This window comes from Erithacus rubecula, assembly GCF_903797595.1.
Source record: "Erithacus rubecula genome assembly, chromosome: 4".
NCBI lineage: Eukaryota > Metazoa > Chordata > Aves > Passeriformes > Muscicapidae > Erithacus > Erithacus rubecula.
This window is the reverse complement of record NC_136686.1, coordinates 1,770,925-1,782,080: the sequence shown is the minus strand read 5'-3', so window position 1 is coordinate 1,782,080 and position 11,156 is coordinate 1,770,925. Positions and strand designations below refer to the sequence as shown.

Genomic DNA, 11,156 nt, shown 5'->3' with positions numbered 1-11,156 from the left:
AGTTTTTAGCGAATTACGCTGTTAGTGCAGTTCGGGAGTAATGACAGCGTCTCCAGCAGTCCCCGGCAGGCAGCGATTCGCGTTCTCCGGCGGGTGTTATTTGAAAACAACAGGGTGTCTTGGATACGGGGTAATTACGGCAGTCATTGCAAACGCTCCTCAGAAATGGATCTCTACAGGAGATACAGGATTTATTTATCTTGCAATCATTTTAAACAACTGACACGTTTATCTGTGCCCCTACATATAATTATTCAATTAAAAATCAAATAGGCTAACACAAAACATGCTGAAGAGTGAAACGCATATTTTCAAGGGGATTTTCTGTGCCATTTCAGTGTGGCGAATATGACAAAAATCTTGATGCGAGCTCTCTTTTTCTCGGTGGTGTTTCCAGGAGGCAGGGCCATGTACCTGTGCAGAAGCACTCCGCAGTAGCAGCTTTTACACAGTAGCTCATCCAAGAGCTTGGCACACCGCCCTTAACTGTGGAAGAGGTTCCTGAAGGATTCGGGCCGGCTGAGGTGAAACCACTGCACAGAAACATGTGAAAGGAAGGGCCCAGCAGCAAGCAAAGGCAGAGGTAAAGGTTTTTCAGACTCGTTCTGTTGCTCGGTGCTTGCAATTTAGAAAACAACATTCCTTTTTGGGAACTACAAGTCCCAAAGTGCACTGTGGGAAGAACGTGCCTCGTACCAGCCAGTGCCCAGCACAAATTCCCAAATATGGATAAGGAATCAAGTTCGAAAAAGACTCACACTGGCTGGATGCTCCTCACTGAGACTCAGAAAAGGAGGGAGACAGCACAAAAACAAGGTGAGTGTGCGTTCTGCAAGGATGCTGTTCGAGGATTTCTTTCATGGGGGGCAGCCAGCAATGTTCTATCCCTTAGAAGGGCAACACAGCACCGCTCTGGTGATGCTCGCAGTGGGTGTCGTGGTCGTAGAGGCAGCTTTTGGAACCGGGCTGTTGTTTTGGGTGGGGGAGTGAGCAGCAGGAGCAGCTGTGCTGCGGAGTGAGTCAGAACCTGCTTCCCTGCAGATACGCCCGATGGATAAAGACCTATGGAAAGGAAAGACAGAGCTGCAACATTGATGCAGTTATGTTCGAGGCTGGGAAGGATCAGGGAGAGGTAGGAGATGCTCTGAACAGCAGCTCTGTATGAGTTGCCATGTGTGGCTGTGTAAGAAGGCAAGCAGCCTTCTAGTAACAGTAATTACAGGTTAAATTAATTTCTCTGTTAGGCATGGTAGAATGTTTTTGTAGTTCAACCCTCTTCCTAGAGGGGACAGTGTGGTGCCTTGAAGTCCAACCCTCTTGCAGCTCTCTGACCTGCAAATAACACTCTGTAATAGGATTGCTTAACTTCAGGCCAGGAACAATTACCTATTTTACCAGCAATTTGTTAGCAAGCAAAATGAAATCATCCTGAAATAGAATCATCTTCGTGGAGATGAGAGCGATGCTGGAGCTCCATTGTCGGGCACACGTGAAGCCTTGGCAGCTGACCTGGCCAGAGGCAGCCCCAGCTCCTGCCTCTGTTTCTCCCCCCGGCAGGCAGGCAGAGTCCTGGTGCAGCTCAGTCGCTGTGTGTGGATGCTCACACTGCTGCTGGCTGACGTCAAGTGCAGCTGGTCATCCCAGCACCCTCCTCCTGCTATGTAGGGTCATGGAGCAGCTCAGCCAGCACTGCAGATGTAGGAGGTGCAGCCCTGGAGGGGGGCCTGAGGCTGCTCGGGCTGCTGAACCGGACTGTCACATGGATACTTGTTGCCAAATAAGAGTGTGATGCTGTTTTTCCATCTTTCCTTGAATAGGAGCAGGTTAATTGTCTTAAAGCTGGAAGGGTCCTTCTTGAACTTGAACCAGCAGGGCAATTTTTCCTACTAAACGAGCACTGGAGAAAAGCAGTGTGCTCCTGGATAACAATTTCAGAAAAGCTGAAGTTAAATGAACTTGCTGCCAGTGACAGGTAGTGATTTTGGTGTCCTGGATGGGATGTCCATGCCCATCTCATTGCCTTTTATATGAAGTCAAGGAGGTTTTTTCCCTGCAGTCATCCTGATTTTGCATAGGAGAAGAAAAATGAGTTTCAGCACTTGTTTTTGTGTGTGCATCACCTGTGGATTTGCTGGCTCCCCTCCTCCCTCTCCTGCCAGGCAGTTTGAGGAGAGTTTAGAGTCACAGGCACCTGTGACAAGGCCTCCTGAGGTAAATCGCCTCAAGTGTTAATCCAGATCTGACCAGCACACGGTCACAGGGCCAGAGGGCTGGCAATCAGTCTTTTTCTGTTGTCTCTTCTGTGTCAGTAGGCTGTTAATAGGAGATTAGCAGCATTAGGGAGACTTTGAGCTAGAAATGGTCAGGCCCTGTGATTTGATTTGAAGAGAAAGAAACCCTCCCACGCTGGTGTAAGGACAAACAGAAGAGCTGGAAATTGTAACAGCATTGTAAGCACACCTGAGGAGAGCACAGCCTCTAGGAAAGCTGTGGGGCTCTGTAGCACCAGCCAGCAATTGTTTAGGAAAGCAGTGAGGTCCATGGAGACCTCAGGTCCCAGCGTGCTGCACTTTGTTCTTACCACCACACACTTTTGTTTGACTCTGGCGAGACCATGACGAGCTGCAATGTGTGATTCACTTGTAATTTCCATCAGAAGTAAATCCTCATTAAATATGAAGCTGGCTGGCTGCAGATGCCTTCAATTAGCCCAGATTCAGGGCTTCCCTGGCTGCTGGCAGTCTGCAGAGCCTGGGGCTGGGTGAAGGTGAATGTTCTCTGGCTGTGCTTTGAACAGATGGCCCATGGTGATGCTTCCTTATCTCACTGAGCATCGTGGCACAGCATCAAACCTGCTTGTTTGTGTCAAAAATAGAACTGGATAGAGGAGACTCACCTGATTTTTTTGAGCCCACTTGCTGGTGTTCCTAGTCAGTGTATTTAAATGCACTAGTGTCTGATTTTGGCTGTACCCAAACCTGTGTAAACAACAGGTGAGGATGGTACAGGGCAGAAAAGACAACTACAGCCACAGTCCAACTGGGGGGGGGGTATCACATAAAATAAAAGAGCAAATCTCTGTTTCAACCTTCATCACAGATGCACAAACACTGCATGAGGTGTAAACACTGGAAATTGGGAAACTGGAAACACAGGGTTGTGTTCACAACTTGTCAAAACTTGAGTTTTAATCAGATAATAACAAAACCTTTACAAAACAAAGGGCAATTTTAAGTTGATTAAGTCCCTTTCTTTGCTTCATAATCAAACAAAATACTCGCCTTGGCAAGGCAGCTGTCAAAGAACACCAGCAGTTACTTTGATTTAATTGTTACTGTTATAATAGTCATAATTAGCTCTGGGTGGGGCATTTCATAGCTGTAAGGTGACCAATTTGGTTAGAGGCCTAAGGCATCTTCTTTTCTTCAGCTAGTCATTATCTGTGAGAAAATACCAAAGGCTGTCATCACTGTGGGTCAATTACACCCTGTTTGCCTAGCACAGCATCTCTTTGCTCATTGCTGTAGAGTCACAACCCCTCTAACAGTTAATACCTCTTCTCAAGGCCCAACTTGCCAAAATCAACTCTCATCCACTGGTCTCCACCTTTCCTCTTTTTGCAAAAGCCAGCCTTGTGCTCTCATGACTGGGAGAAAGGCTTGGCAGTTGTGAATCCTGGAACTATTTGTACCACAAGGCAAACAAGGGGATTTGAGAAAATGGTTCTTCTCGTTTTTAACCTAACTTCTTGACATGTCAGTATTTCTTTTCACAGTGTCTGTCAGTCATCTGTCCCTCATCCTGAACTCACGTTTACTGTGATCTGTGTGCTGTTGCTGGTTTGGGAGGTGCTTACACTGTGTGTAGGATTAATGTCTCAAGCAGTGTATTGGCCCTCATTTCCCTGATGAGCTGTTCTCTTTCCCTCTCTACCTCCTGTACTTGCTGCTCCTTCTCATCTTTCTTGGCAATACCAGGTGCAGACAAAGGTAGGATTAGATGTCTAATTAGTTTATGCAGCCTTAGACATACGTGGTTACTTCTTGGCACTGGGGGAAGGGCAGCCTGTTAGGAATCCAGCCCTTGACTCTCAGTGAGGTTTTCAGCTTTGGGAGCAGCCTGAGCCCAGGCAGACTCAAGTCAGGCCAAAATTTTCTAGACACATTTTTGTTCCAGATGCCTGTTCAAGGAGGAAGTTGAAAACACAGTCTGTATTACCAAATCTGAAATAATTTCTCATTTAATGTTAGATCCAAAAAGTTTATTTCCAAAAAATGACTCAGTGCAGACAGCCTGAAAGAACTTGCTTGAAACATGGCAGAAAAGCTACTAAGCTGTAATTAATATATTTTGGAACTATAGCTGGGACAAGTTGTATTTATAATATTTTTTTGCTTATCAAAGTAAACTTTAGGCTGTAGCTCTCCTGTCTTGCCATCCTTCAGCAGATGAAGCCAGGGGAACAGAGAGGATAATGTCATTATCTTTCCTACCTGACAGAGGCTTATTTGATTTGTAATTTCAGTTGTATTTATGGGGTGTTCCAATATATCTGAATGAAAATAAATGGATGAGGGTAAAGCAAAGGATCAAGAGTACACTGCAGCTGTGTACACCAGGAAAATAAAATCACTCAAGAGCAAACAAATGGAAATGGGATTCATGAATGAGCTCTGACCAGACCTTCAAGGATGGAAAATGGGGTGGGATTGGGAACTTAAATTTTGCTCTCAGGGATAGAGAGATAGATAGAAATATAAGCTGCTCTTACATTTCCTCATGGAGTGTATTTGTGAGTGAGAGAGCTGCATGCTGGTGTGAGCCTGGCACTCACAGTACAACCAAGTCATGGGGATGGAGGTCACTGTAAACACAGCAAGGTTAAGTGAAATAAGGGCATGAGGAGGTCATGAATTTGAAAGGGAGAGTGGACTGCCAGACGTGACCGATGATAGCTCTGGCGATTGGAAACAAAACCTTAAATAACTCAAATTTGTATTCAAGAACACTTGTCCGTGTCAGGACTCCACATCCATCTTTCTGTGTCAGACCAAGCAGCAGTTCACAGGAGTTCACATTTCCAATGCACTCTGAGCTGCTGGCACAATACTCTGAGCTCCCCTCGCAGGGCTGCCTCATTCCAAAAGAGAAATTCAATACTAGAAAGAGAGTCGAATAATTTTAGGAGATAGAATCACTGCATCCTAAATCCTCAAAGGAGCTGACTCTAAATAATCTTAGCAAGGAAGCGTGCTCTGTAAATCATTACCAAAAGTTAGGCTGAAAGCATTAAAACACTTTGTGTAATAAGCCTTGATCTTCCAAGCCACCGTGGTTTGTTTTCCTAAGCTTGCTGTGATCAAAGCAGGTTCTCTGGTGTTGCTATTCATGTGGCAATCGAAGATTCAGACTGGCCTGAAATAGGACAATCATGGAACTAAATCTCTAGAGCTGCCTGAATCATAGGGTTAAAAGAGGACTGTGAAGTATTTAATAGGCTGCCTACACAGTGCTCAGCAAGTCAGAGGTTAACAAAGGACCTTATTATTTGAAAAGATAATTGAGGCTGAAAACAAGTCAACCATCCCACAACTAAGCCGTGGAGATCATCAGTTTTTGTGAACAATAGCTGATGATGTTCAGGATTCAGTGAGTTAAGTGGTTAATCCTATACAGAAAGCTGCATCCATAATGCACTTTAAATAGGGGAAATCCACCCAATTTGACCCCTGGAGAATTGCTTCCTGCTGTTAGGTTGATGGGTATGTCTATAAATATCATGGAAGCCATCAGCAGATAAAATCTCAGAGAGCTGAAAAGCCTCTCCCTATTAAATGATACATTGATCTCCATGAAACAGCAGGAGCCTGGGGTAATGAGCACTGAAACCAATCCCCCTGCTCTCCCCAGAGTCACTGGAGCCAAAGAGAACCAAAACCCATTCACTGTTTCCATCTTGATTCAGTGGGGGAAAACATCAAGCCCCTTGTTGCACCCTTCTGTCCAGTCTTCTCCATAAGGCTGCTCCTTACATTCTTTATGGGTCAGTCAGGCACTAGTTCATCAACCTTCTGCTGCAGTTTATTCCAGATTTGTCCCTCAAAGAAAGCCTTCAGTCTGGGCACAAAGCTGCCAAAGTGTGCAGGACACTCCAGATTTGTGTGAGTTCTCCAGCACAGGTACCAAGGGGTGGCAAACAAACTTCAGCAACCACTTCTGTTCATCCTCACCTTCTTCTGCCACTTTTGGATTTCAGCAAAAGAGTGCACACTGCCCTGGTATGGACTTTTGTTTGTTTGGAGTTTGTTTGTTTGTTTTGGTGGGGTTTGTTTGTGAGGTTTGTAGTTCTGTTTGTGTTTTGTTTGTTTTGTTGTTGTGTTTGAAAGTATATTTATTTATTTATAGCTCAAAATCACAAGGTTTTGAAGCCTATTGTGGTATAATGTAAGGCCTGGCTTGTGATTTTCTACTCCCAGAGCTGCTGGTGCTGCATACCATGGAAGATGCACATGCACACTGCAGCAGATAGATTTACCCCTTTCATCTGAACTCTCTATACTGCCTGTATAATGTCTCCATATCTGAATGTGCATGCAGGTCTTCAGAGCAAGCTTGCTGCCTTTCTGGGTTTGAACTACCCCTCCTGGGGTTTAGAGATGCCAGCCATGAAGAAATTAACCCATGTTAAGTGGTTCTGATTTGTCTTCTGTACCTTTCTTTTCTGCAATCTCCATTTGTCACCCTCAATTTTTTGTTCCTCTATTTTGTTCTCTCTTTTCTCCTCCAGTGCTGACTTACTGCAGATTCCATCATTTCTCAGCACTGGGGACTGTGACTGGCAGTTGTGCAAGGCAAACCCTTGGACATCACTGTGGGATTTACATGGAAATCTTGTGCTGTTAGCAGTCTACTTCCAGAGTTATTAAGGACCAAGACAATAAAGATTAGAAGAAAGCAAGGTTTCAGAGTCCCCACAGACCCATAGCTGCATTCAGTGTGAGGACACAGAAGGAAAGGGGATTATGAGGTTCTTTCCCTTCTCTCCATGGACATTTCTGCTGAGACAGTCCTATGCTTGTCCAGCACTGATCTAGGCAAGGAAGAAAAGAACATTACAGGGACTTTAATCCTGGACTTGTCCTTTGCTGCTTCAGTGTCTTTGAGCATAAGAGTCTTTTCCTTCAGAGACTAGAAGGAGTTAAAACAAACTGGGACATAAGGGAAGGATCATGAGAGTCACCAGCTCAGCCTGTCCCATTGGCACTCAGGCTTGAGTTCAGTGACTCAAAGAAATGGGCTCTCATTACCTCTGAAGAGCCAAAGCACGCAGAGAAAATGATTCTGCTCCATTTTCAGCAGTATCAACAAAATTGTTTACCAAGTTCCAAAGGGTTATATTTTTGGCATTCCTGTGGCCTGTTTTGGCTTGTTGAACATTACTTATGAGTAAGAAGGAAAGAACTTGACTTGATGTTCAATTATAAAGCAGAACTTGTATGGCTGACAGTTAAAGGAAGGCAAAGCAAATGCAGTGTTTTGTGTACTTGTCTCACAGGATCTGCAGAGACAGTAACTGCAGAGACAACTGGTTCCAATTGCAGGGATATGTCCTGGTTTGTAAAGTCATGTCTTTGGTCTCTCAAGGCAGCTGCAACTCTGGACACCCAAATTCACCAGCTGTACACCTAATTGTAAATGGCCTGCCCAGAGTCACAGGAGAGTCATGTGGTGGTGGGTGGGATTTCTGTTCCAGACAGAAATCCAGAAATACAGACTCTGCTCTGCCCTCAGAGGCCACACTGACCATGGCTCTGCTGGAATCCGTGCTCAGCCCCTATGGCATCAGGAGAACCCTGCTGAGGCTTCCTAAAGGAGGGATGGAACTGCAGATATTTCCAGGGCTTGTTTGGGGAGGAGCTGTACCCACCTTTGTTTTCTGCTTCATGCTGAGTGAAGGGAGCCTCCATCCTCACCACTGTGCAAACTGGGCAGGGGAGAGGTGCTGTGAGGCTGGAGTCTGTGAGGTTAAAATGCCATTCAAGTGGGTAACAGGGAACAAGATCTTGGCTGAGGACTCAGGTCCTTTAAAAGTACACATGACAATGCCAGAAAAGCTACATATTCTTGGAACAGCTCCAGGAGGATGGTGGTGTTGACTCCATAACTTGGGCTGGAAATAACAGCCATGGTAGGTAGCACTGACCACTGCCTATGAAATTGAATATGGAAAGGAATGGGAAGAGCCCAGAAGGCAACAACAGTGACATAAATTCCTACCAAGGATTTATACTTACTTGAAGCACTGTGCAAATCATTAGCTGATAGATGCTAATTAATCATTCAGGTAATTAAATGGAAGTGGAGTGTAAATGGTTAGAGGAAGCTGGAGTATGAGGACTTCCTGAAACCATTAAATGATTCTGCTCTCTTTGATGGAGGAAGAATTTCTTCCTCTAGGGTTGAAATGTTCTCCCAGTGTGGGTGTTATTACAGTTTTAATAACCACCTGTTTAATTCCCTGGGATGGGAGATTACATGCAGTACAGCCAAGAGTTTTTTGTTTGTTTAACTTTGGCAGTTTTATAGATCTAAAAAAAAAAAATATCCCCAGCTCTGTGTTTCAGGGCTCAGAATGATGACCAGCTTCAGGAATGAGTCTTGATCCTTTGACTTCTCACAAGCAGGATGGGCTGGGAGATGGAGTACCATTACACAGAGACCTATTGTTTTCACTTAAGCAGTGAAAGATGAAGATGTGCTGTCATGTGATGTAGAGGAAACACTGAAATGAGCGTGGCAAAAATCACTGAGAATGTTGCAAGTGATGGCTTTTTTATGGGTTTTTTAATGGATTAATTCATTCCCCTACAGTAACAAAATAGGATTCTTTGGCAGGGAATCAGTCAGCTTGATTCCTGGCTGTGGCATATTTAGGTTTGTGTTATCACCCACTGCCCACACTTGTGTAGCATAAACTCCTGAGGGAACTTGTGAAGAGATGAGTTTTCAGTTGTCTGGCCTGAATCTCTGCTTTGCTGATGAACCCCTTAAGCTGCTGGAAAAGACCTGATTTATGCCAGGCCAGCATAACCACAAATCAAGCATGTAGGTCTGACTTCCTAAATTAAAAGTCTGATTTACTGCACTGTGTAAGTTGGGTTTTCAATTTACCTGCAACCAGAGAACTCAGGCTCTTAGGGCAGGTACAATACAAGCAGTTGGTGATACAGATAAAGCCAAAAAAAAAAAAAAAAAAAAAAAAAAAAAAAAAAAAAAAAAAAAAAAAAAGGAAGAAGAAAGACGTGGTTCTATGATTGCTAATTGCTCTGATACCTTTGCTGCTCTCCCTCCAGTCTGTTTCATTCTGACCTGGGATACTGTCAGCAGTGAAAGCTATCACAGTTCTCCTTTTTTCTCTGCCTTTTCCTCTCTCTGGTTCCCCTGGGGACAGAAGATCCTGGCAGCTAGATCTACCCCAGGCTTTTGCCTTTTGTTTTCCTGTACTTTTCTCTTGGCACAATGCAGAAGTTTGCAGTGTGCTTCCACAATCACATGCTAAAATATTTGCACAGCTGTCTGATGACAGAAAAGGGGGAAAGAGAAAACCCACTCATCTGTTATTTGAGAAGTTAAAACAAAACAAACCCACAAACAAACAAACAAACAAAGCCGAATATGAATTAATAATGTAAAATCTTCAATTTCCCCTGCCCTTGTACAACAGAATCCTCAATCACTTTGCCTGGCTCCTCTCCACGTGCTTCACCTTCCTTTCCCTGTACACACAAGCCCACACTTCTCTTCCAGTGCCTCTGGGCTCAAACACCCATGGGACTGCACTGCCCACCTGTGTGCACTCACTTCAGCCTGTTCCTGGTGCACAGAAATAGGACCAGCTCCTACAGGCTGTAATCAGGCAAATCTCTGACTGAAGTCAGTGGAAGTTTTGGCACAAGGACTGCAAAACTAATTACATTCCTCCCCCAAGTGTGTGTGTGTGTGTGTGTGTATATATATATATATATATATATGATGGTGATGAGAGATAAGAAAATAATGCCTAGAAAGAAAGTCCATTAATAAATGAGAAGTAGATGTGGAGAAGAACAGTTGATAGAATTATTTATAATGCAGTTATAAAATTGCTGAGTTGCTGAGCTTTCCAGAAACCCATCAATAACCTACATGACCATAGCAGCAGTTAATAAGAGTATAAATAAGCAGGCAGTGGCATGGATCTCCATGGAAATCAGGTGTGGAAATATTGTGAAAAAAAGCCTACCATATCCAAATCATTTAGCACAGAATATATTCTAATGTGGTGATAACTTTCCAATAGCCTTGAGAACTGGTTGTGAGTTAATTCTACCAGCAGTGCACTAGAGAATCTCAAGCAAAAACTGATCAAACATGGGCCCATATTTTAAAAATAGAACAACAGCACAGACACTTCTTTACAAGCCTAAGTATAGATCAGAGTGAGAAAAAAATTTAAATGTGGGTTTAAAATAAACCTGGATAGTGATACTAAGAGCAAAAGGAACCTGGATGTTTGGGAGAACCAACCTTATCAAGTATTTTTTTCAGAATTATCTAATTAGTGACTGATGATACTAGAGCAAATATACTACATTAGATCCTTTGATGCAATGAGTGGAAGATTCCAATTTTCAAATCTCCAGCAGCCAAAAGAAGGGAAAGTGAACAGGGAAAAAAAAAAAAAAAAAAAAAAAAAAAAGTGAAAGCACTTTTTCAGCTTTGACATCTATAATTCACGTGCAGGGACTGCACTCCCACTCCCAACAGCTCCCTTCCTACACACATAAACACACACTCCCTGCCTTTATCCTGCTCTGGGACCACACGCAGCTCTGTCCACTTTCTGCCCTTCCCATCAGCCAGCCTCTTCTCTGGGAAGCAGGAATGCCTCCTCTGAACCGAGGCCTCACTTAAAGGTGTGTTTCTGTCCTGCTCCACCAAGCTTGGATTGGTTTTTTTCAGTTGTTTTTTTTTAAGTCTTTCTTGCTGTCCTCTTGCTGCAGACAAAGCCTTCCTTTCTGTGAGAGAACTTCAGAACCAGGAATGTGGTCTGGACATTTATGGACAAAGGAACATTCAATGTTTCTGCTCCCCGGTGCCTCCTAATCATCAGGAAG

At 44.0% G+C, this 11,156-nt stretch overlaps 2 protein-coding genes across 2 annotated transcripts in view; one reads left to right on the top strand and one right to left on the bottom strand.

Annotated features, from left to right (window-relative positions):
* TUBA8 (tubulin alpha 8) overlaps positions 1–11,156 on the bottom strand; it is a 96,536-nt gene that overhangs the window by 14,281 nt on the left and 71,099 nt on the right. The window lies entirely within an intron of this gene.
* The window catches only part of MICAL3 (microtubule associated monooxygenase, calponin and LIM domain containing 3), a 165,062-nt gene continuing 154,580 nt past the window's right edge, over positions 675–11,156 (top strand). The window contains exon 1 of the mRNA XM_079304036.1: positions 675–816. The gene's annotated coding sequence lies outside the window, so the exon portion shown is untranslated. The remainder of the gene's footprint in view (positions 817–11,156) is intronic.